This window comes from Silene latifolia, chromosome 2, assembly GCF_048544455.1.
Source record: "Silene latifolia isolate original U9 population chromosome 2, ASM4854445v1, whole genome shotgun sequence".
Taxonomy (NCBI): domain Eukaryota; kingdom Viridiplantae; phylum Streptophyta; class Magnoliopsida; order Caryophyllales; family Caryophyllaceae; genus Silene; species Silene latifolia.
The window spans coordinates 73,232,721-73,258,081 of NC_133527.1; the positions used below are offsets into that span (position 1 = coordinate 73,232,721).

The following is a 25,361-nucleotide window of genomic DNA, read 5'->3' on the forward strand; positions in this document are numbered from 1 at the left end:
AAACAGGTTACAAATCAAATTGCTTAGCCAAATTGTTAAAGTACGATGCACATATGTCAATTTGATCTTATCATAGTGTTATAATATGCATAAATGGTAATTAGTTGGAAATCGTTTCTTATTCTCCAATTCATTGTTCCAATTCCAATGCTTTCAAGCCTTTAAATCATTTTTTTGTTTTCCATCAAATATACTATTCTGTAACTCACAATAATTTTTGGATAAATAATTTTTTTTTGAATGATTTGTTTATATTTTATTTTCTCCTCAATTAGAAAAGGCTAATATTTCGTATGAAGTATAATAGTATTTTTTTGATTATATTTTTTTTATGAATGATCGAATATGAAGAAGCTATGTTTAGAATCGTAAATGCATAAATCTCTAGTTATTGTGTGATTCCGAGAAATGTGTAATTAGTTTTGCTCATCTTATACTACTAATAATAATTATTAGAGTTCGCCTATAAAGTTTTGATTCTTACTTTACTCTCTTACTTTTTGTCCCAAATCTAATCTTATATATACTACAGAGTATATTATTATAACACAAAATGTGATATTTTAAATATATGTAACATTTCCTTGGAATTATTCGGAATAGTTTTTAAAGTTGCTCACATAAAAGTTCACGACCGTTTCTTTGCAAGATAAACATAGGGCCAAGTACTTTAAAATGCACCAAAATGACAACAAAAACAATATCTCCATTCAAGCAATAAAGAGGCAAGTTGCAATGTTTGTTGGTGAAGAAAACCATTCATATTCTATAATCTTTAAGCCGGTCAAAGCATAAATAATAAAGAGACAATTGATGAATCACTAATTAAAGAGGCAATTGAAGAACCATTAATTAAACAGGCAATTGAAGAATCATTAACAACTCAAACGAGAAAATTGAGAGTTATTGATTTTCTTTCTACACTACAAGAAAAAAGGATTCGGGCGACTACTTTAGGCGACTGAAAACAGTCGCTAAAACCAAATTGGCGACTGAAAGTAGTCGCCCGAGCGCAGTCGCAGACAGTAGTCGCCAAAATTGGCGACGGCTTTATTAGTCACCAACTAGGCAATATAGCGACTGAAAGTAGTCGCCAATTTGGCGACTGTAAACAGTCTCTAAAAAGCTTTTTTCAGTCTCCATTTTGGCGACTGGGGTCTATTCGGTCGCCATTTTGCTATTAAAAAAATAAAAAATAAAAAGCTGAAGAACTGACAATCAAGCTCGAAAACCCAAAAGAAAAAGGCATCATATGTTCGCCATTTCAATCTTCATTTTGCTATTACATTTTTATTAAAAAAAAAAGCCACATATATACTCATTTCTATACTAAATTTACAAGATTTACATTATATTAAATTTACATTACATCACAATCAAGTTTAAGATTAAACTACCAACACCATCAACATTACCAACGAGTTCAAACAACACGAAAAAAAACCGAATTTTTGAGCTTCATTTTCTTCGTCGCGCTTGCATTTCGTCTATGTTCTCCTTTGTTTCCCTTTTCGTCTTCCTCCTTTTGCACCTATTACCACAATAGTTTTTGAAGCAAAATCAATTTCAATTCAAGATCTATAGAAATTGAAATGCATGTTAATTTAAAACCAAAATACTTTGAAAATTAAATTTATAAGATAAATAGGCCAATACCTTTAATTAGATGAAGGTGGGATTATGATGATATTAGACAAAAGAGCAATTAAACTTGAGATTGGATTAAAAAAAAGCAATTTAACAAGATGAAGTTGGGAGTTTTTTCTGGGTTAGTAGGTAAAAGAAGAGCAATTAGACAAGATTTTCAAGGAATTTTTAATCTCCATCTCTACTTATTGTAAAGGGCAAACCAAGCAGAGAAAAGTAAACAAGAAAGAAAGTGGGCAATATTATTTGATAAAGTAAAAAGAGAGGAATTGTTTGAGGGAGGCGTGTGGGTAGTGAGAGTGCATGTGTTATTATTTGTGTAAAGTAGGTGAGGTCTAGGGGAGGTAATATCTGTTTGATTTGTGAATAAGTTATTCGGGCGACTGAAATAGCGACTGATTTATTTCGGTCGCCAAATTGGCGACTATTTTCAGTCGCCAAATATGAAAAATAGTCGCCTGTTAAAATTAATTTATGAAACTAAATAGTCGCCAATTTGGCGACTACTTTCAGTCGCCCGAATTAATTTTCAGTCGCCAATTGGCGACTGTTTTAAACAGTCGACTTTTGATAGTCGCCCGAGACTATAATTCTTGTAGTGCTATAAAATCTCATCAAAATACCAATTCATATTGTCTTATTTGATACCAGGTTGTCCAAACCAACATTACTCGTGCTTACAAAAGTCAGTTTTTTTTGTTCTCTCTGTAATTTAGAGTATTTTATTGGAATTTTGTGTCTCCTTTTTCCTTTTCTTTTTGTTCATTTATTTATATTTAATAGCCTTAATTGGAGGTGCCAATTCAATTAATTAACTTGATAATTTAATTAATGATTTTATTGTAGGAGGCATGTATATGTTAATGCGATCCTAAAATGGATATGCTTTGAACTTCGCGTAATTATTTTGCATACCCAATAAGAAATATTTTTACGAGACTAGCATAATTATCTATATTGTACGAGTTTTAGGATTTTGACGGGAGTATTTATTTAAATTCTATATCTATATGTGTACTTACTATAAGTGACGTAATAAGAAGGTTATATTTTTGTAGAGAAAGAAAGGATAATGAATGAAAAGTAATCACGCTATATATTTCGAAGTTAGGAGGTTTTTAACTGCATATGTAGTAGAAAATAAATTTAAATAAAATTTGTTCATATATGGAAGGGTGACTTCTTTTAATGTTTTGTTTTATTGGTAGAAACTTGTACTCATATTTTTAAATCTTTTGAAAACAGGGGACGACAATGGAGCGCAAATTCATGTTCCAATACTTCTATGGCGTTAAGATTGTCCATAAGACCAGAAGTACTCGAAAATTCAATTTTTCGGATTGTGTCATCGCTTCAAAACAACCAAGCTATTCACATTTTGGTTTGCATATCATTCCAAACCAAAAATTTGGAGTGTATTAAACTTTTGTTTTAAAATACCGCTCCCTCAGTCGTGTTCATTTATTTACCTTTTTTTTAATTATTTGTGAATGGTTTTTTAATTAAAATTACACAAATGATTGAGAGAGAGGGACTACTCCATATAAGTTATTCACAATTAAACACTTAAACACAGTCAATTATTAACGATCCCGTGATTGTCACGGGCTCCAAAACTAGTTAATACTAATATGACATATTCCATAACTATTTTTTTTTTTGGTAGAAGGTAAGAATTGCATTAAGCTCAAAAACTATTACAAACTACAGATAATCATTAGGAATGATAACCAAATACACATTTCATTGACTGGATTGCATAATACAGTTGATCCAGTCTACATCATTACTTCCTCTAATCAGATCGTGCCTATTACTAAGCCTACATTTCAATTGCTGTAAAATTTGAGAAACGATAATCTCAGGTCTCAGTAATGCACCTTCTAGTCTCGCTTGATTCCTTTGGTACCATATAGCATGATAAGCTACCAGAATTCCTCCAATGCTTATGCTCTTCTTAATTTGAGCCCACTTCCTTCGTCCAAACCAGATGACTCCATTTCCAGTAGGGACTGGGATGCTCATTCTGAAACACACACCTGCAATGATCAGTTTAGCATATACACAATGCTGGAAAAGGTGGGTAACAGTTTCCTCTGCAACATGACAAATGCAGCAATCAGCAGTTGCACTAATCCCATGTCTGTACAGCTTCTCCCTAACATTGAGGGCATTCCTGAAAATGAGCCAAGCTAAGAAACTGTGCTTAGGCAGGTTCTATGAATTCCACACCAACTTAGCCCATCCCACTTTTTGTTCTTTATGTCGAAGCCAGTCATAACCAGAGCTAACAGTGTAACCAGTTTGAGTAGCAAGCCAACAGCCTTGAGAGTAACCAGAATGAAAAATATCTTTAACCTTACATATAGCCTTCCAATTCCCACTCAAATGGGATTTAGGCTTATAATTATCCCATTGTTCAACCCTTAAGTACAATTGGTGAACGCATTTCACCCATAAGCTGTCTGGCTTACTGTAAATCCACCACACCAACTTCCATATGGTAGCCATGTTCCAAGTTAAGCTATACCTAATACCAATGCCTCCTTCTGATTTTGGAACACACACATGTTCTCAACTGACCAGGGGTGTTCTGACATAATTGCTTGTGCCATCCCACATGTAATTCCTACAAATGCTATCAATTTTCCTCAAAACACCCTTTGGTATCAAGAAAATGTTAGCCCAATAAGTGTATAAGGATGTCAACACAGACTGGACTATCACTATCATCCCTGCATAGGAGCATTTCCGTGCACCAACAGACCTGATTCTTTCAACAATTTTTTCCACAAGAGTCTGACAATCCTTTTTACCAAGTTTCCCTGCAACAATAGGGACCCCCAGGTATTTAAAAGGAAGTTGCCCTTCCTGACAGCCAGAAATGCTAAGAATCTGATCCTTTGTAGATTGCTGAACCCCATTAAAGTAAATATTGGACTTTTACTGATTCATATATAGACCAGAGGCAGCAAAAAACGTGGCAAAGGATCTAAGAAGGGCCCTTACAGAATTAAGATCACCCATAGAAAACATTAGCAAGTCGTCAGCAAACATAAGATGTTGGAGTCTCAATTTACCACACAAGGAGTGAAATTTGAAATCAAGCATATCAGTTGTAAAATGTAAGATCCTTGTAAGGTATTCCATGGCTATAGTGAACAGAAGAGGAGCTAAAGGATCTCCCTGTCTCAATCCTTTCTTACCTTGAAAATGACCAAATTGCTCACCATTGAGTACTAAAGAATATGATGCACTGGTAATGCACTCCATAAGCAAGTTAAGAAACTGAGGAGGGAAGTTTAGAGCTATCATCATCTGTTTGAGAAATCCCCAGTCAACAGAGTCATAAGCTTTCCTTAAATCCACCTTTATCATACATCTAGGAGACACAGCAGTTATGTTATAAAGTCGTATCACATCCTGACACACAAAAATATTTTCAGTAATATTCCTCCCTTTGATAAAACCACCCCGATTAGGACTTATAATTTGAGGAAGGATAGCAGCTAGTCTGGTGCAAAGAAGTTTGGCTATCACCTTGTACACCACATTGCAACATGAAATGGGCCTGAACTGAGTAACATTCTCAGGCATCTCAACCTTGGGGATGAGAGTAACAAGAGTATGATTAAGCTGCATCAACAATTTTCCATGAGTAAAGAAGTCCTGAACTGCATTACAAATGTCATCCCCAACCACATGCCAGGCATCCTTAAAGAATGCACTAGAGTACCCATAAGGGCCAGGGACTTTATGAGCAGGTATTGAAAATAGAGCCTCCTTAATTTCAAGAGAAGTTACTGGAGCAAGCAAAACAGTCCAGTGATCAGCATTGCAGATGGGACCTCTTTGTACAACCTGAACATTAACAGGCTGGACATGATCAGCTGCACCTAGCAGGTTCTGATAGAAGGAGAAGAAGGAAGCCTGAATCTGATCAGTGTCATTGATCCATTGCCCATGATCATTAGTAATTCTCAAAACCTTATTTTTAGCTTGTCTGCCTCTAATATAACTGTGGAATACTTTGGAATTAGTATCTCCTTCCTTTAACCAAATGGCTTTAGATTTTTGTATTAGGAAGCTATCAGCTGCTTTTTTAAATTCCCGGTAATCTTTAATTGCAGTGACCTCAGAAGATATCAGGTCACTGTTGGTAGGATCAGCCCTCAAAAGCTCCTGGGTGTACTCCAGCATTTTCCAAGCTCTAAGAGCATTATTTTCAACATCATCAAATAAAGCTTTGTTTAGGTCTTTTAGTGGCTGTTTCAACTGTTTAAACTTGCTGACCAGCCTGAACATAGGAGTACCAAGCACCTGGCAATTCCAAACAGCCTGGATACAAGGAATAAACTGAGGGGTCCTACTCCACATATTAAAATATTTAAAACAAGTTTTCCTTTTGTTAGAGTTATTAGGATGTTGAATGGGACAGGGAGTGTGATCAAAGTACCCGCCAAGGTGAAAGTGGGCAAAGTAATCAGGCCTTTGAAGTATCCACTCACTGTTCACCAAGGCTCTATCCAACCTGATATATACTCTAGTACTGGCTTCATGCTTATTGTTCCACGTAAAGTAAGACCCAATGGCAGGCATATCCACAACACTACAATGATCCAGACAGTCCTGAAAATCACTCATCTCTTCCTCAGTATACTGCCCCTCTAATCTTTCACAAGGCTGAGTAACAGTATTAAAATCTCCACATATCAACCATGGTCCATGCACTTGAGTGCTAAAATGTTTTAATTTCAACCATAAACACTTTTTCTCTTGGACACCATTAAAAGCATACACCATAGTCATATGAAAGGACTGACCAGAGCCAATCTCATCCACAAGGACATGAATAAACTGTGAATTGTACTCAATAAAATGCATATTAAAAAAAATGAGGTTTCCATAATAACCACACCCTTCCTCCCTTATGCCAGTGAGAATTAGTTGACATACACCATCCTTCACAAATATTCTGTCTAATGTTATTTAGAGACGAAGGTTTGACCTTCGTCTCAAGGAGGCCAAACAACCCAATGTTATGATGATGCAAGAACCATTTAACATGCTTCTGTTTGTTTGGATTGTTTAACCCCTTGATGTTCCAAAAACCCATCATTGCGTACCACCCCCCTCAGGGGGTAATACAACTGTTTTTGTGCCAACTCCAACTTTAGGTGTGACATTGTTCAATGCTTCAAGGAAGGAATAATTACCAAATTTGGTCAAGGTACTCCCCTTCTCAATTAGCTCTTGCCTGCTCAACCTGATCACAGCTCTTGCTGGTGTAGCTAGATGAGTAGAACCATTCTTATTCCCTGTGATTTGTGTCTTACTTGGTTGTCCAACTGGTGTAGTAACTGGTATTACAGTAGGAGAGGGAGTCCTAGGTTTGGACATAGGTATTTTTGGGGAAGGTGGTTTTGAGACAGCCCCTTTACTCTGTACTTTAGGCACCCATTTTTGAGTCACCTTCTGCACAGGCTTTTGTTTCTTCGCTTTCTTGCAGGCGAGCATGTCATACCCAATTCCACCACAATCCTTACACTTGATAGACTGCCACTCATATTCAACAGGGACAGTCACCAGTTTTCCTTCCTCATCCAAGAATTTAACGTCCTTAGGTGCAGGTTTGCCAAAAGGTACATCAACCAACACCCTGGCAAAGCCTAAACGAGTTCTGTCCACTGTGGGGTCATCACACCTGACAAAATCCCCTAATAAACCTGCAATCTTAGGGATGCATTTACCCCAAAATTTCAATGGTAGCTTATGTAGTTTAACCCAGACAGGAACCACATCAACATCATTCTTAGATAGAGTTTCATCAGGCGTCCAAGGTCTCATAATCAAGGGCTTATTTTCAAAAAGATAATGACCCTGTTTCAATAGTGCTTCTTGCCCCTTAGCACTCTTAAACCTAACCAAGAAATTCCACTAGGAATAAAGGAGATCCTCTCAACCCCATAGTCTACCCATAGATGGCGTATAAAATCTTCCACAACATCCCATGGAGGGTTCGCACCAAGTATGAAACAGACTACATAGTATTTCCAGAATTCCAGTTCAACCTTAACATCTTCTTCAGAAAATTGTAACATACATTCAGGTTCTTCTGCAATGGTGTCAAGTGTCTGCTTACGTTTGCCTCTATTTTGCACGATCCATTCTTCAGCTTCTTCATCTGTGATAAGATCCTCCAAATCAAATGGTTGAAGGTCCACAGGGTTCGAAGAAATCTTAGCCACAGTCGAAGGTCCTGCTACAATGAAATCCAAAGCAGAAAATCTATTTTTGTTTAATTTTTGATGATTTTTATTATGTGTAGAACAAAAAGTTCGTTGCTTTGCTGCAGATTTGATCGCCGTCATTGCTTCTTCATCTGTGATTTTGATTATGTGTAGAAGAAAAAGTTCGCTACTTCCTCTTGTTCTATAAATACTCTACACCTTGGAAATTTTAAAAGTAAGATCTTTGAGCATAACTTTGATTTATTTTCAAAAAGCAAAAACCGTGTTTTAGAGCAAGAAATCCATTTTGTTTACTCCGTAACTATTAGTAATACACTTTACCCCATCAATATTGTTACCATCATTTCGTCTCACCACTATACAACTAAATAATACCTTATTACTATTTAACCCAATACGATTTCCGAGTAATAACCCTACTAAAAACATTTACTAAAATAATTATTAATTCCAAGTACGGGGTATTACAGTCTTCCTCCCTTAAAAGTAACTTCGTCCTCGAAGTTCGAGACACACATATGACAAGCAAGTTAATGCTAACAAAATATTACAAGTCTCCAAAATTTACAGTATTACATTCTACCCTTCTTAAAAAGGCTTCGTCCTCGAAATTCAAAGCACACCCTTAGTAAATTGTAGCAACCAAAATATTACTCGACACTAATATAGTTAAGAAGGACATTTATAAATCTCAAAAATCGTGCTGTGACATTCTAAACCCCCTTAAGAAATAGGTTACATCCCCGTAACCTCAGATAGTACTCAAATCGTTACCCTCAAAAATATCATCTCAACTTCTTTTCATTCTCAACCATTTAAATGCTCTACTACATAGATCAAGCTAATAACGTACAGTTCGCAATACCTAGCAATTCCAACCGTACATCATGAAGAATATACTCCTCCAAATTATGTGGTCCTTTGATCAATAAAAAAAAATACCTATATGGTCCTTCGAAAATGGATTCTCTCCCTTTTTTTCTCTCCATTTCTTCTCCATTTCCTCTTTTAAACTCATTTAATAATATTTTTTCCACCAAATCTCATTATCCCTTTATTTTTATCCATAAATTTTGAGTCGTTTGATGATGCCAAAATACGATCTGGACCACCGAAAGGAAATGGCCTCTCCATTTCTTTTTAGGAAATGGAGAGAAACTCTCCTCCTCTCCTTCCACTTTACATGACCCATCATACATTTATGTGTCCCAATTTCCGTATGCATTTCATTCTACAATCAAGATCTCGAAAATAATTTTCAATTACAAATCAATTATACCATAAACATTAATCCACCAATCTATCTCCTTATTAGCCTTTATTACTAAATTCCTAAAATCTTCCTTATAATATGTAAAACTAGTTTTGTACCCGCGAAAATCGCGGAATTGTTCTATTTATCCCATTTATTTGCTTTTGTTAACGTCCATCTTTAACTAAAATATAAAATGTTTTTTTATCGCGAATAAGCTATAAACCAAACATTTGTAAATATTTACTTCTTTTACATTATTTTTCATGATCATAGTAATATAGATAGAAGTTTTAATTTGAATTTTATTTCCATATATTTTAATGCATGTTAATAATCTAATATTATTCATGATTATTTTGTAGTCAACAATTTAATGTAGCTAATTTTATAACTATAAATGTTTGTTTAATTTTCTTACAAATTTGTTATTTTTATGTATTTATGATGTACGTCATAAATAATTAAGCTAAAAATGGATGCGTCGTTAGGTCGATAAACAAAGCACTCCAAGATCGCGGTTACATATCTGATAGGTTTTTTTAAGAAAGTTAAATAGATACTATTAATTTAACTTTTCCTCAAAATCTATACTTTTTATCAAAAATATACATGTAAAATAGAGAATCTCGCCGATGATGAATGATGATGCTTTGTAAGCCAACTAAAAGAGTAAAAAATATGTTTTCGTTTTTCACATTTAGATCCAAACATGTTGGTTTCGTTTGGTAAGACATTTCAGGTATCTGTTTTGACTAAAGTAGCTTTTTTGAGAAAAATTTCAGGTAGCTTATTTTTCTGGAAGTGTTTGGCAAGTAGCTTATTTGCCAAAATAAGCTACCTGAAATGAAATGCTACTCTAGGTAGCATTTCACATTTCAGGTACCTAATTCTTGATAATATTAGCTTTTTACCTTTTCAATTTATAATATATTAAATAATTATTATATTCTTTTACGTCATTTACCAAAATAAGCTACATTTTCAGTTAATTTGCCAAACAATTTTTTATATAATCAGTCACCTTATCAGCTCCTAATTTCCAGTTACCTTATCAGCTACCTTTTCATGTTTCAGGTAGCTTTTCAATTTCCAGTTCCCTTTTCAGATTTCAGCTACCTTTTCAGTTCGTTTTACCAAACAGAGCCGTAATCTCCACTTTTTAATTGCCTCCTCACAATCAATAATCTACAAAGTGAGATAGTTAAAATTAAAATTAAAATTAAATTAAATAAACATCATCTTAATTACAAAACTAACTATACAACTTATTAAACGTTTAAAATTTTAAAATCTTAAAAGATAGAAATATGGAATAGTTTTAAGAAGATTATGAACGTTTGAATCACATGCACATATACACCTTATTTTTCACTTTTTCGCAAGTGTGCTAATTACAATATTTAAGATGGTTTTGAAATAAATCGAAAGTAACAATATGAGAAATTGTGAAGCTTTATAATCCAAGTTATTGATTTTTCATTTACCACATATAAGACCTTTTAACTACTATCTTTATTACTAATGAGGAATTATATGGATAAATTTTACGATTTAAATTTTAAATAATGAGAGTAAATTCTTAATTTATTTTTGTTATTTAGTACATGATCTTATGGTTACCACTTAAAAATATTATTATTAGCTTTATAATCTAAATTATTAGACTTTTTATTTACTACATATAAGACCTTTTAACTACTATCTCTATGGTTAATGAAGAGTTAGATGGACAAATTGTACGATTTAAATGATGAGAGTAAATTGTTAATTGATTTTTATAATTTAAATCATGATCGGTATTATGATTTCCATAAAAAAATATTAGTAAATCTTATGAAGAATTTTAATAAATAAGTCTGATGTAGCCTTAATATTAACCAATATAAAAATGACATGTGAATTAAAATTAGATGTTTTAAGTAGTCTTTTAACTATATTGTATTTTTTTTTTTTTTACAAAAACAGAGTTATAAAAAAACAATTTGCTAAGATCCTCTAAATTCGAATTAAAAACTAAAAAATGTTTTGTTTTTATATCAAGTGAGACAATTATGTGCTAAATAAGTTTTAATATCATTAGAACATGGTTTAAGGACGGATATCAAGTTTTTGTTCAACTAAATTCTTTTGTTGCCTACACATTTCCCATGTAGTTTTTTTCTAACACACTATGTTAATATTATGAGAAGACAAAGGAAGTACCACCGACAAAAATAGAATAAGAAACAAACATACATTTAACGATAATTCAATTAATCTTGTAAGAGGGTTTACATAAAAATAGTATAAAAGAAATCTACTACAAAGTGATATTAGTGGATAAATTACAAAAAACTGTGCATTTTACAATAAGCTTATATAAATTACACAAACAAAACTCGTAGAACATACCTTATGTATAACGTAATTAACTGCACAATCTAACTTTGCAATAATAAGAAAATTGTACCATTCCATCTGCAAAAATAAATCAAGGCGAGAAATACAAATTGACATCAATAAAAGTTATTTAAACAATACCAAATAAAACACAAATCTTATGTATGATATAACTTTATTTTTTTCACAAATGCAAATGATTAATAAAAATTATATGCAATGGAAAGTTTCAATAACATATGAATATGCCAAAAGGTTAGAAAAAGAGGCTAAAAAATAAAAGTGTTTATTTTAAAAACTTTAGTTATATTAACTTAGCATCAAATAAGGAGTTAAATTTTAGGAGGAGAAAGGAATCATCAAAAACAAAAAAGGAAGAGCTAAAGAGAAAATGAAGAGTTAGAGATGAATAAGGGGTCATAAACGTGATTAAGTATTTTATCTTAATTCTATGAATGAATATTATTAATTAGTCACATATACCAAATAAAACACAAATCTTATGTATGGTATAACTTTATTTTTTTCACAAATGCAAATGATTAATAAAAATTATACGCAATGGAAAGTTTCAATAACATATGAATATGCCAAAAGGTTAGAAAAGTAGGGTAAAAAATAAAAGTGCTTATTTTAAAGACTTTACTGATGTTAACTTATCATCAAATAAGGATTTCAAATTTAGGGGGAGAAATGAATCATCAAAAAGGAAAAGGAGGAGCTAAAGATAAAATGAAGAGTTATAGATGAATAAGGGGTCATAAACGTGATAATAAGTATTCTATCTTAATTCTATGAATGAATATTATTAATTAGTTACATATTATCAAATGAAAGTTTCTAATGATTCTACGTTGTCGCATGTCTTATACATATGCTTAAGGTAGCCTTTTTATATTATTGTATAAATATGACATGTAGATTATGATAGGTAATTTAGCATGCCTTTAAGTTAGATATATAGATTTTGTATTTAGATAATAGAGTTATTGATTTTACATACATAAATATGGAGTAAGGAGAAATGTAATGTAAAAGGTTTGCATGAGAATGGTTTATAAATTATCTTATAAAATTAAAATAAGACATATAGTTGATGGTTGATAGTTTGGCTTACTTTTTAATTATATTTATAGATTATTATTATTATTATTATTATTATTATTATTATTATTATTATTATTATTATTATTATTATTATTATTATTATTATTATTATTATTATTATTATTATTATTATTATTAAATTCACTTTGCATGAGAGTGATTTAAAAATTATCCTATGAAATTAAAATTATCTAAATTTAGTTTTTTAACATTAATTATTATGAAAGTAACTTTTAAATGTGGAATTGATAATTTTTTTTTCATGTGTACTACTATGCTAGTATTTCCACGTGGACTATATTTTGCCACGTCACAATTAATTGTTGCCATGTCACATTTGTCTACGTGGCGTTTAATGTCTAGCCTTTTAAGTTTCCAAGTAATTATACTATTCAAAGAATTTTGCTCAATTATGCCCTTCAGGTCGTATTGTCAGTTATACTCCACACTACTTGTATTATACTGCTATTACTCATCACTTAATATTCCTCAAATTCACAATCCTTTATAAGGAGAACTTATTCACCCATCTAGGAAAGGCCGCAAACACTTTAGCAAAATTATTCTCTTCACCCTAGTATGAAATGTAACCTAATATTAGCCACTACCTAAGAATCATATTAAATCTATTTGAAATTTCAAATAACTATGGATCAAGTAGATGAACTTTTCTTAAATATTGGATTTTTTTTTGCCAACCTTGCATCCATGCATAGCTATATTCTTTCACAATTTTGGACAAAGAAACAAAACCAATCCTTAAATTTAATTAGCTCAACTAATATTTTTAAAGGAATCACACACCGGTCGATTTCATATTCATACCTAAAATCACAGCTAGCAATCTTACTCACATTAATAACAAGAAACACACAAACTAGACATGCAATAATAAATTCATACAATATTATATTTCATGTAATCTCATATCAATGTCATTGGTAGCTCTGGTTCATTATACATGCTTAGCTCATTATGCAACAATCTACTTTCAATACAAGTACTATATATTTTCATCACATTCATCAAATATACTCAAGCCATCAAAATAACAAAAGTCATCCAACCATTTGTTCATACTCATATTTCTCAACCAATCGTGGCCATCATAACTCATCATTCCAACTCCAATACATTCACATCATAATACGAACTATCCATCATACTTATCAATAAACTCATATCATATCACAACATAATAACTTATATAACAATGCACTCTAACTACCCACTCTCTTTACTCTCACCGCGGTTACCGGTTCAAAACTGAGAGGGCCATAATACGAATTAAGGACATCTACTTAACCGTACTAAAAGGGTGATGCGATCCCGCTAAGTGTTCACAAATTAAGATGTGGTCGTTGGTCACGGTCGAATCAAAACACAATTTATAGCTCCACAAACAACTCTACAATTAGTAAAGAGGCAAGTAAAGGTCGGATCCCAAGGGACGGGAGTTGAAATGAGATTTCTATTGCAACTAGTGGTGTCTAAGGGGTGTCACAAATTGGGTTGATGTAGAAGGTTACTAAACTAAAGTAGCAATGAAAATAAACAAGCAAGATGAATTAAAGGGGTGTAAACAATTGATTAAAGGCACTAGGGTGTCATGGGATCATAGGGGAATCATGGGATATGATCATACAAACATGTTCTCAAATTATAAGCAAGCAATTATTGTTGTGATGGATTGAGTTGGGTTATATCTTACAATCCTAGGAAAGTTTGGGTCCCGGAGCCGAATCGATTAGATTGTACAACACCTACAAGTCGACTTAATCTTCCCTACTCAACAACATGCATGGTCTAATGAGACTCGAGTTGGGTTATGTCTTACAAGTCTCATTGAAAAGATTGGAGATGATAGTAAATGCAAGGATTCATAGGCTTAGCATTTCATCAAATATAACATGTGCATGAGTTGAGATCAAAACAAGCAAGCAAATAAAACATGAAAGCATATTAATTTAAGCATGAATCATTCCCCATGTTGGTTTCCCCTAATCACCCATTAACCCTAGCTAAGAGACTACTCACTCATTATCATGTTGATCATGCTAGCAAGGTTGTCAATCATACCAACAATATGAAACATGATGAATAAATAAAAGTAATTAACAATAATTAAAAGGGATTAAGAGATTATACCTACTAATGATTCCAATAATAAAGCAAAGATAAAAGAAGTACTTGAATGCTTGATTGAGAGGTTGTCAATCTCCCAACTATAACCCAAATAATCTTCAATTACCCAAAATAAAGGATGAACAAAAGAGAGATTAAAGAACTAGAACTTGGATTAAAACTTGATTAATACTTGATTACAATATTAAAGAGAGATTTGATTGATATTAACTACACTAATTATTGATAAGAAGAACATGCTCCTCTAATTAGACTAATGGGGTATTTATAGTGGAAATTAGGGAGGATGCATTAGGGTTAACTAAGGGCTAAACTAGTAATTACACTTTTTAAGTTGAGTAAGGAGGAGCCGGTATTTTCTGAGAGAAGGGCTTCTTTCTTCGTAGCTTGGAGAAGACAATCCGTGCTGTGCTAGAATCCGGGCGGAATGGGGTCGGGACGGGCGGATTCTGGCGTTGGAATTCGAGCGGATTCAGGGGAATCCGGGCGGATTGTGGAGGGGGAATCCGAGCGGATTGTGGCAAAGCCGCTCGGATTGGTGACAATCCGCTCGGATTGTCAGTCAGCAACATATCTTCTTCTTTTCTTCCCTTTTCTTCATAAATTCCTTGGGGATTTCCTTGGGGACTCAAGGATCTTTTCTCAACATTGCTCTTCTACTATAATATGTACAAAGGCCTTCTAATCTTGTCTCTCCTTGATGCTTGGTCATTGAATTCGATCAATTTAGTCTCGTTTTGCCATGAAAATGCAAGATTCTTACTCCTTTCCTACCAAGGGATCAAAATCTCAAAGAATATGCAAAACAAAGAACTAAAGATAAGAAATGACCCAAATAAGCACTAAAAAGCATGGAAACAAGGCTAATTCGGGGGCTAAATATGCGCCAATTATGGTCACATCTAATATCCCCAAACCGAACCTTTGCTCGTCCCGAGTAAAGAGGTGACGAAGACTAGGACCAATACTAACCTATCCTAATAATATAGCCGATATGAGACAATTACCGGGTCTCACTCCGCCCCTTCAACTCACAACAAGACAAACATGAGGTAGGATGCCTTCTTGCAAGGCAAGGTGGGTCTTGCCAAAATGGCGACACATCCAAACATTAAGCACACAAAAACACATAATGGATGCATCTACAAAAAGAATAGCCACTTTCCTCATCTAAGTGGCGGAAATTATTTACAAGGGAAGCAATTCAAGGGTACACACTCCTTCATAGATGCAATTTCTTCAAACTACTAAGCCTAGAAGGATACCAATAAATCACCTCCAAATTGTGTCAAGCTAGGGTACTTTTGTCCTCAATCGTTAAATGCTTTTGTCAAGAGTAGACTCCCTATGGTGTTAGAAACACTGGAGGATCGCGGAATTCCCCCTCTTGCCTAGACAAGAAGAAGGGTCGTCCCCTCTCTACCATGCACAAAAATGGATATGATGGATAAAGGGATCGATAGATATTGAGTTTCATTTTGGGAGTTTGCTTTGTTGTTGTTTTCCCCCCAATTTCTTGTGGCATATAACATTTGAGAACGCTTTCTTTTTGCCATTTCTTTTGATTTTTGGCTTTTCAACACTTGACAATTTTTCAACTTTCTTTTGAACATTTTCAAAGTCACCCCAATTAGTAACGAGGGTGCCTTGTATTTGAAGCTTAGGAGTTCTATTTTTGCTCCTCTTTTCATTTGATGCAATTTTGCAAACTTTCTTTTCACTTTTCATTTCATTGAACTCAAATTGATTTCTTTTTGTGCCCATTCCCTTTTGTTGACAAAAATATGGTAGAACATGGATGAATGATGGTTGCATGGTTTCAAGGGTCACCTTGGAATAAACGGTAGCCAAGGAGTTATCACACCACAAGGTACTCATGACTAGGCCTTAATCCATGGGTCAAAGGATACTAGCATGACACATCCTAGGGTGTTTTACAAGTATTCTAACAAGCAAAGTCTTAAGAACAAAAAGCATCTACTAGGGCCTATATACACTTGTCAAGCTTCCCAAGTAGACGGTTTCACAAAAAAAAAATTTCTAACATGCAAACTACATGCCATGATGCAACTAACATATATACATCCTAATGCAAATGATTCTACCGACTAATATGACATATAAACTAAATGCAAGTCCTAAATTCACATTGTTATACCGCATCAATCAAAAATAAAGCCACATAGTCATTAACATAGAGACGAAAAAGGAGATTGGAAAGATCATACCATGCGGTCTTCATATTCCTCATGCCTCGGATGTGGCGTAGTCGATCAATGTGAACAAAGATAGAACAAACACAATATATACAAGACAATACATACAAAAGGAAATAAACATGTTTTTGGGTTTTCAATTTTTCAAATTTTTATGATTTTTGAAATTTTTCAATTTTTTTTGGATTTTTGAATAAGAGTTAAATGTTAGAATTCCCATCCCCACACTAATATGGGCATTGTCCTCAATGGCCAAAATGATGGAAATTATGCAAAGATGATGCATGATTTCTATACTAAATGCAATCTAGACTAAGCTATACTACATGATGCATGGTTTTTGTTATGACGGAGAGGATAATTTAGATTACCTCCCGTTGTGTATGCATTAACTTCCCCAAACCGAGTAAGACACTATTGCTAATGTCCAAGGATGGGTGTAGTTCATGCACACACTATGCTATGCATGAAACTAATTTGTCATTTTGGATTTTGAAAATGGGAACAATAGAATGAGAACACCTCAATGGTACCGAGGTGTGAGTCCTCTAATGGGGCTAGGACTACTCCAACAATGATCAAAATTAAATATAATACAAAGAGAGAAATAGACAAACCATGAGAGTGTAAGAGTCTCCAAGGCTTGCTAATCTTCCATCATGCTATCACCATCACTTCCCTCATGAGAAGTGGTCACATTACCACTTTCCTTGTCATTTGCTTCTTCACTTTCTTCCTCATCTTCCTCATCATCATCTTCACCATCCTTTTCTCCTTCACTTGCTTCTTCCTCAATATTATCATCAACTTCTTCATCATTTCCAACAACCTCATTGTCACCCATAACGATCCTAGATGCACCCGAAAATAAGACTTCTCTATCCGCCCAACTAGGCAAAGGACAAGATGGATCAAGTAGTCCTTGCCTAGCTAAATGTAGGAGGGGTGGATATTGAGCCAAGTAGGCATTTTTCCGATCTTCATAGGCTTGCTTGTGCATTGCTTGCATGAGAAGAGTCACATAGTCTTTCCCAACTTCAACTCCTTCCGGCTTGAACTCTTCATATTTAAAGGGGTAAGGTGGTATGGCAATGAAAGAGGAGGGCATTTCAAGATCACCCTTTTGTTGTTGAATGATATACTCGGCTTCTTTGGAAAGGGGAAGTAGATAATTGGTCCGGTGGACGCTTAGACGGCAAATCTTTGAAGGCAAGGTGAACGATCTAGCTTCACTAGTTAGCCATCCATACTTAGTGTCAAGGGGGTTATGGGCAACCCATTTGAATTTGTGAATCATAATATGCATATCAACAAGATGGCCACCCTCCTTTGCTTTGTACTTGTTATCCTTATTGAAGTTAGGATCAAAGTGCTTGGCTAGGAGTGTAACTAGGCCGCCATTGACAATAACGGTCGTGCCCTTCTTCCCACAATCAATATTGAGCCATCTATCTACCAAGAGCCTCAAAGAATTGTACGGCTTGGTGTGAACTCTTCCGATATTCAAAGCCGATTCAAGGAGAATAAAATCAAGTTTTGTGAAATGGTTGGTATCTTTCCTAGCAATTATGGTGTTACCCACGACCTTGTGCCATACTCTTTTGCCCGGATGGTGGACCAAAAGAGCACGACTCGCATGAAAATCCTCAAATTTCTTCCCGGAGATTGCCTCCCAAAGAGGTTCGGGGTATACTTTCCATAACTCTTAAAATAACTCGGTTCATCACTAAGACCCAAAATTTCACCCAATTCCCTAAAGGTAATGCATCTACTAACATTAGCTAGACGAAACTCGATATTCTCCCTATTCTCAACTTTGGTGACTTTCAAAGAACTTAAAAATTCCAAGGTAAGGGAGGGGTATGTCAATTCCCTTGTTTCAAACAATTTCTTCAACCCCATGGCATTGAAAAAGGCTTTTGTTTGTTCAAGAACACCCAATTTTTGTAAGGTATCTTCACATATGAATTTGGTGGATTGTAATGACTTCATAGCAAACTTGACAAAGGTATTTCTATGGGTATCGGAAATAAAAGTTACCTCCGGATAATGCAAAAGTTGATCAATTACCGGAGTGGAAGGTGTTGTTGCTCCCATAGAAGGTTGTTGTTGTTGTTGCACTTCCAAGTTTGGTGTTGCTACCACCATAGCCAATGCTTTCTTTGTTTGAAGAGCCTTTTGCCTTTGTGAGAGTGCCTTAGCCTTTGGTGCCTTTGTTGCCTTTGTTGCTCCCTTAGTCTTTGCCATTGATGAACTAACCAAGAAAAGAATGAAAAATCTTCAATTTGTAGTATGCCCAAATCGATTTGAAGGTAAAAGGCTTTGCCTTTATGAAAACAAAAATCGACTCAAAGGTTGAAGATTTTGTTCTTGGTTTTGATTTTTTTGTTGAAGAAGGAGTGATTAATTTGTTGTTGGAAGGATGGTTTGATTTGATTTTGGTGAATGTTGTTGAGGGTTTTTGTTTTTGTGATGGAGAGGATGAGGGTTTTGATGTTGTGGGTAGTGTTTATGAATTAATGAATGAATGAATGAAGGTGGGAGGGGTTTTAAATAGACCAAATTTTCGAATCTGCGGGGGCAATCCGTGCGGATTCTCGCCCAATCCGTGCGGATTCTCGCTCTTTCTCGACCTTTGCAAAACTCGCCTTAAGACGGGCGGATTTGTTACAATCCGCTCGGATTTGCTGAACACGGACGGGCGGATTTGCTTAAAGACGGACGGATTTCATCCGAAAAAATTTTGCTTGTTTTCCTCAACGCAAAGACGGCGTCTTTCTTACAAGACGGACGGATTCTTCAAGACGGGCGGATTCTTCACAGACGCCCGGATTCTCACACAGATCAAGAATTTTTCAAAATTTAGCTCGATTCAAGACGGGCGTCTTTTACCGCAATACGCTCGGATTACGTAAGACGGGCGGATTGTCCGAATCCGCTCGGATTCTTCCCCGTGTACACGGATTGATTCCCATCCGTGCACACTGCATTTCCCATACCATTCTTCCATTCTTTCTTCAAGTCTTGTGTTCGTCATTGTGGGGTCACTACTAAGGCATGGATAGCCTAGGCAATTGCCATCCCCACACTAAGCTAAAAGCACTACACATCAATTGAAATCGTTAGTCCCTCCCTCACTTCTCTCAAACATGACAATTATTTTGATCAAAGTAAATAAAAATCCAAAGATGACAAAAATGCAATACAAGAATTGAAATGTAAGTTAGGGAGTTAGAAATATTTACAAGTGGTGGTTTAGGGAGGACTCCACCAAACTCTCATTCTTGATGAGATGTCAAGGGGCATGTCCAAGGTGTTGTTGATGTTGCTCAACACCTTGAAGAAGTAATCAAAAGCTTGTTCATTATCATGGTAGAGGTTCTCAATAGACCGTGGCCTTTGTTGTTGATCATGATCGATGGCATGTCCAATGTAGGGATTAAAAATCCCTTCAAACTCGTCGTCCCAAAGACCACAAACTTCATTGAGTTGATCATTGAAAATCTCTTGCTTAGATGGAGACAACTCTCCCAATTTCTTCTCTTGGCCAATGAGGCCATCCTCTTCTTCCTTGGTTGATTTTGATGAGCTTTGCAAGCTCTCCTTGTCACAATTCACTTGCTCTTTGAATGGAGCATCTTCAATTTTCTTCTTCCATTGAAGCTCCGATTTCTTCCTTTCATCTTTTCGGCTATAATGATCAATCATGAAACATGGCTCATGCAAACGAGGAGCTCTCATAGTCTTGTCAAGATTAAAAGTTATGCTTTCATCTCCCACTTCTAGAGTGAGCTCACCATGTTTCACATCAATCACCGCACCGGCGGTGTGTAGGAAAGGTCTTCCTAGGATGATTGGAATGTTGGAATCCTCCTCCATATCAACAATGACAAAGTCCACCGGGATGAAAAACTTCCCAATTCGCACGGGGACATCTTCCCATATCCCTAACGGTGTCTTCGTCGATCTATCGGCCATTTGGAGTGTGATGTTGGTGCATTTAAGCTCTCCCATCCCCAACCTTTTACTCACCGAGTACGGCATGACACTCACACTAGCCCCTAGATCACATAAGGCTTTGTTGATCGTTGTGTCGCCAATGGTACACGGTATTGAGAAGCTTCCCGGATCCTTTAACTTTGGAGGTGAACTCCCTTGAAGTATTGCACTACTCACCTTAGTGAAGGCGATAGTCTCAAGCTTCCGGATCGACTTCTTCTTTGTGAGGATATCTTTCATGTATTTCGCATAGGCCGGAACGTGATTTATTAATTCCGTGAAAGGAATTGAGACTTCTAAATTCTTCACAATTTCCATGAATTTTTCAAGTTGATCATCAAATTTGGGCTTGTCTTGACGACTTGGAAAAGGAAGTCTAATCACAATGGGCTCCTTCTCCTTGGCCTTGTCTTCATTTTTCTTTGAACTTTCTTCTTTTGATGATTCTCCATCTTTGGAGTCTTGCACAATTTCTTCCTTTTCACTAGCTTCCACAACTTCATCCTCAACTTGCTTCTTCGGTGCTTCATACCTTGTACCACTTCTCAAGTGAATGGCACTAACCGTTTCATGTCTAGGGGGATTACTTTGAGGTGGTAATTGCCCCTTTTGTCTTTGTGAGCTTGAAGATGCTAGTTGAGTCAATTTTGTTTCCAACATCTTGGTGTGAGCTAGAATGTTGTTGATGGTGGTTTCCTTTGCTTGGCTATCTTTTTACATTTGAGTGAAAAATTCTTGTTGATTCTTTTGCATTTGGAGGACCGCTTTTTGGACATCAAAGCCTTGGTCATTTTGGTGATTGTATGGATTTTGATTTTGGTAACCTTGGTTTTGATTGTAAAAGGGTCTTTGATTTTGGTTTCTCATGGGTGGTGGAGTGTATGTTGTTTGAGGGTTTTGAACATTTTGGCTTTTGTATGAGAGATTTGGATGGAATTTGGTGTTTTCATTGTAAAAGTTGGAATAAGGGGTACCACTTTTGTATGCTTGGAAAGCATTCACTTGTTCATTTGTTCCCCTACATTCACCTTGGTCATGTCCCAAAGTTCCACAATTCTCACATATCCCACTTGGGATTGATGAGGATACCGTCATGGCATTAACATGATGCTTTGATGATTTTGAGTTTTCCTCAAGTCTAGCCATAGCTTGTTCAAACTTCAAGTTGATTGTGTCAATGTGAGCACTAAGTTGAGCACCCAATTGAGTAACGGAGTCCACTTCATGCTTTCCTCCTCTAGTAGCCTTGCGAGGTCTACTATATTGTGAGTTATGGACCGCCATTTCCTCAATCTTGTTCCATGTTTGATTGTCATCAACTTCGGTGAACATTCCATTTGATCCCATATTGAGAATGTTCCTAGAATCTTCATATAAACCATTCCAAAATTGTTGCACCAAAAACCATTCGCTAAGTCCATGGTGAGGACATGAGCGACAAATTCCCTTGAACCGCTCCCAAGCTTCATACAAAGACTCTTCATCCCTTTGCTTAAAACCCGTAATTTGAGCTCTTAGCATGTTAGTCTTTTCCGGTGGGTAGAATTTTTTGTAGAAAGCTAGAGCTAACTTCTTCCAAGAATCTATTCCAAGGGTGGCCTTATCAAGGCCCTTCAACCATTACTTGGCGGTGCCGATTAAGGAAAAAGGAAATAAGACCCATCTAATTTGGTCTTGAGTCACGCCCGTTTGAGAGATTGCATCACAATAGTCGCAAAAGGTTTCCATATGAGAATGAGGGTCCTCACTAGGCATCCCCCCGAATTGGCTCCTCTCAACTAATTGGATGAAGGCGGACTTGGCAATAAAATTTCCGGTGAGATGTTGCGGTGTAGGAGTACCATTTGGTAGATTCTCCTCGGTGGGTATGGAGTGTGACGAGAATTTTGGCATTGTAGGTGGATTTTGTGGGGTATTGTGTAATGGGTTTTCTTCTCCTTCTATTAAGAAAGGATTGACAAACTCACTAGTGGGTTGGACAACTTCACTAATACCTCTTAAATTACTCCTAACAACTCTCCTATTGTTCGTCAAGGTTCTTTCGATTTCACGGTCAAAAGGTAACAAATCACTTTGTAACCTTCTAGACATGCAAAATATCAAACAACTCAAAAACAATTAGAACAAACCTTGAGGAGTTTTACTTCCTCAAGGCGAAGAAAGACACAACTAATGACAATAAAAAGAAATCTAAATCAAACAAACACCGTCCTCGGCAACGGCGCCATTTTTGATGCGATCCCGCTAAGTGTTCACAAATTAAGATGTGGTCGTTGGTCACGGTCGAATCAAAACACAATTTATAGCTCCACAAACAACTCTACAATTAGTAAAGAGGCAAGTAAAGGTCGGATCCCAAGGGACGGGAGTTGAAATGAGATTTCTATTGCAACTAGTGGTGTCTAAGGGGTGTCACAAATTGGGTTGATGTAGAAGGTTACTAAACTAAAGTAGCAATGAAAATAAACAAGCAAGATGAATTAAAGGGGTGTAAACAATTGATTAAAGGCACTAGGGTGTCATGGGATCATAGGGGAATCATGGGATATGATCATACAAACATGTTCTCAAATTATAAGCAAGCAATTATTATTGTGATGGATTGAGTTGGGTTATATCTTACAATCCTAGGAAAGTTTGGGTCCCGGAGCCGAATCGATTAGATTGTACAACACCTACAAGTCGACTTAATCTTCCCTACTCAACAACATGCATGGTCTAATGAGACTCGAGTTGGGTTATGTCTTACAAGTCTCATTGAAAAGATTGGAGATGATAGTAAATGCAAGGATTCATAGGCTTAGCATTTCATCAAATATAACATGTGCATGAGTTGAGATCAAAACAAGCAAGCAAATAAAACATGAAAGCATATTAATTTAAGCATGAATCATTCCCCATGTTGGTTTCCCCTAATCACCCATTAACCCTAGCTAAGAGACTACTCACTCATTATCATGTTGATCATGCTAGCAAGGTTGTCAATCATACCAACAATATGAAACATGATGAATAAATGAAAGTAATTAACAATAATTAAAAGGGATTAAGAGATTTTACCTACTAATGATTCCAATAATAAAGCAAAGATAAAAGAAGTACTTGAATGCTTGATTGAGAGGTTGTCAATCTCCCAACAATAACCCAAATAATCTTCAATTACCCAAAATAAAGGATGAACAAAAGAGAGATTAAAGAACTAGAACTTGGATTAAAACTTGATTAATACTTGATTACAATATTAAAGAGAGATTTGATTGATATTAACTACACTAATTATTGATAAGAAGAACATGCTCCTCTAATTAGACTAATGGGGTATTTATAGTGGAAATTAGGGAGGATGCATTAGGGTTAACTAAGGGCTAAACTAGTAATTACACTTTTTAAGTTGAGCAAGGAGGAGCCGGTATTTTCTGATAGAAGGGCTTCTTTCTTCGTAGCTTGGAGAAGACAATCCGTGCTGTGCTAGAATCCGGGCGGAATGGGGTCGGGACGGGCGGATTCTGGCGTTGGAATCCGAGCGGATTCAGGGGAATGCGGGCGGATTGTGGAGGGGGAATCCGAGCGGATTGTGGCAAAGCCGCTCGGATTGTCTTCTTTGCGGACGGACGGATTGGTGACAATCCGCTCGGATTGTCAGTCAGCAACATATCTTCTTCTTTTCTTCCCTTTTCTTCATAAATTCCTTGGGGATTTCCTTGGGGACTAAAGGATCTTTTCTCAACATTGCTCTTCTACTATAATATGTACAAAGGCCTTCTAATCTTGTCTCTCCTTGATGCTTGGTCATTGAATTCGATCAATTTAGTCTCGTTTTGCCATGAAAATGCAAGATTCTTACTCCTTTCCTACCAAGGGATCAAAATCTCAAAGAATATGCAAAACAAAGAACTAAAGATAAGAAATGACCCAAATAAGCACTAAAAAGCATGGAAACAATGCTAATTCGGGGGCTAAATATGCGCCAATTATGGTCACATCAAAGGGGCTTCAAACAATTTCTACCCGGGGTTCATTTTATTAGACAGATCCTAAGTTAATTATTTTTCATTGGTTAGGCCTGAGGATCGTGTTGCTCTGATACCCCTTTGTAACACCCCCATTTATTTATGAGCCTTTAGCTAGACATTCCCAAATAAATAGGACTGTTACCATCTCGTTTTCCCGAGGTAGTGAATAACAAAGTACAACAAACCAAAGTACTTTAATTAAAACTTTAGCGACTACATGTTTATTACAAATTAACCAACTAAACTTAATATAAAATAAGATACAACTCGCAGCGGAAATAAATAAAGTGATTAATTAATCTATGTGGTCTAGACTTCTAGGTAGACTGGCCAAATCCTCACGCATTCT

The 25,361-nt window shown here is 35.6% G+C and overlaps 1 long non-coding RNA gene and 1 other non-coding gene across 2 annotated transcripts; one reads left to right on the forward strand and one right to left on the reverse strand.

The window, feature by feature from the left end:
- Nucleotides 1-1,218: 1,218 nt before the first annotated feature.
- LOC141629823 (uncharacterized) lies at nucleotides 1,219-1,943 on the reverse strand. The gene is made up of 2 exons (XR_012537361.1): nucleotides 1,657-1,943; nucleotides 1,219-1,531 (listed from the first exon to the last, which is right to left on the reverse strand). It is a non-coding gene; the product is annotated as an uncharacterized LOC141629823 (long non-coding RNA).
- Nucleotides 1,944-22,413: 20,470 nt separating this feature from the next.
- On the forward strand, nucleotides 22,414-22,520 carry LOC141644449 (small nucleolar RNA R71). The gene has a single exon (XR_012544066.1). It is a non-coding gene; the product is annotated as a small nucleolar RNA R71 (small nucleolar RNA).
- Nucleotides 22,521-25,361: the final 2,841 nt, after the last annotated feature.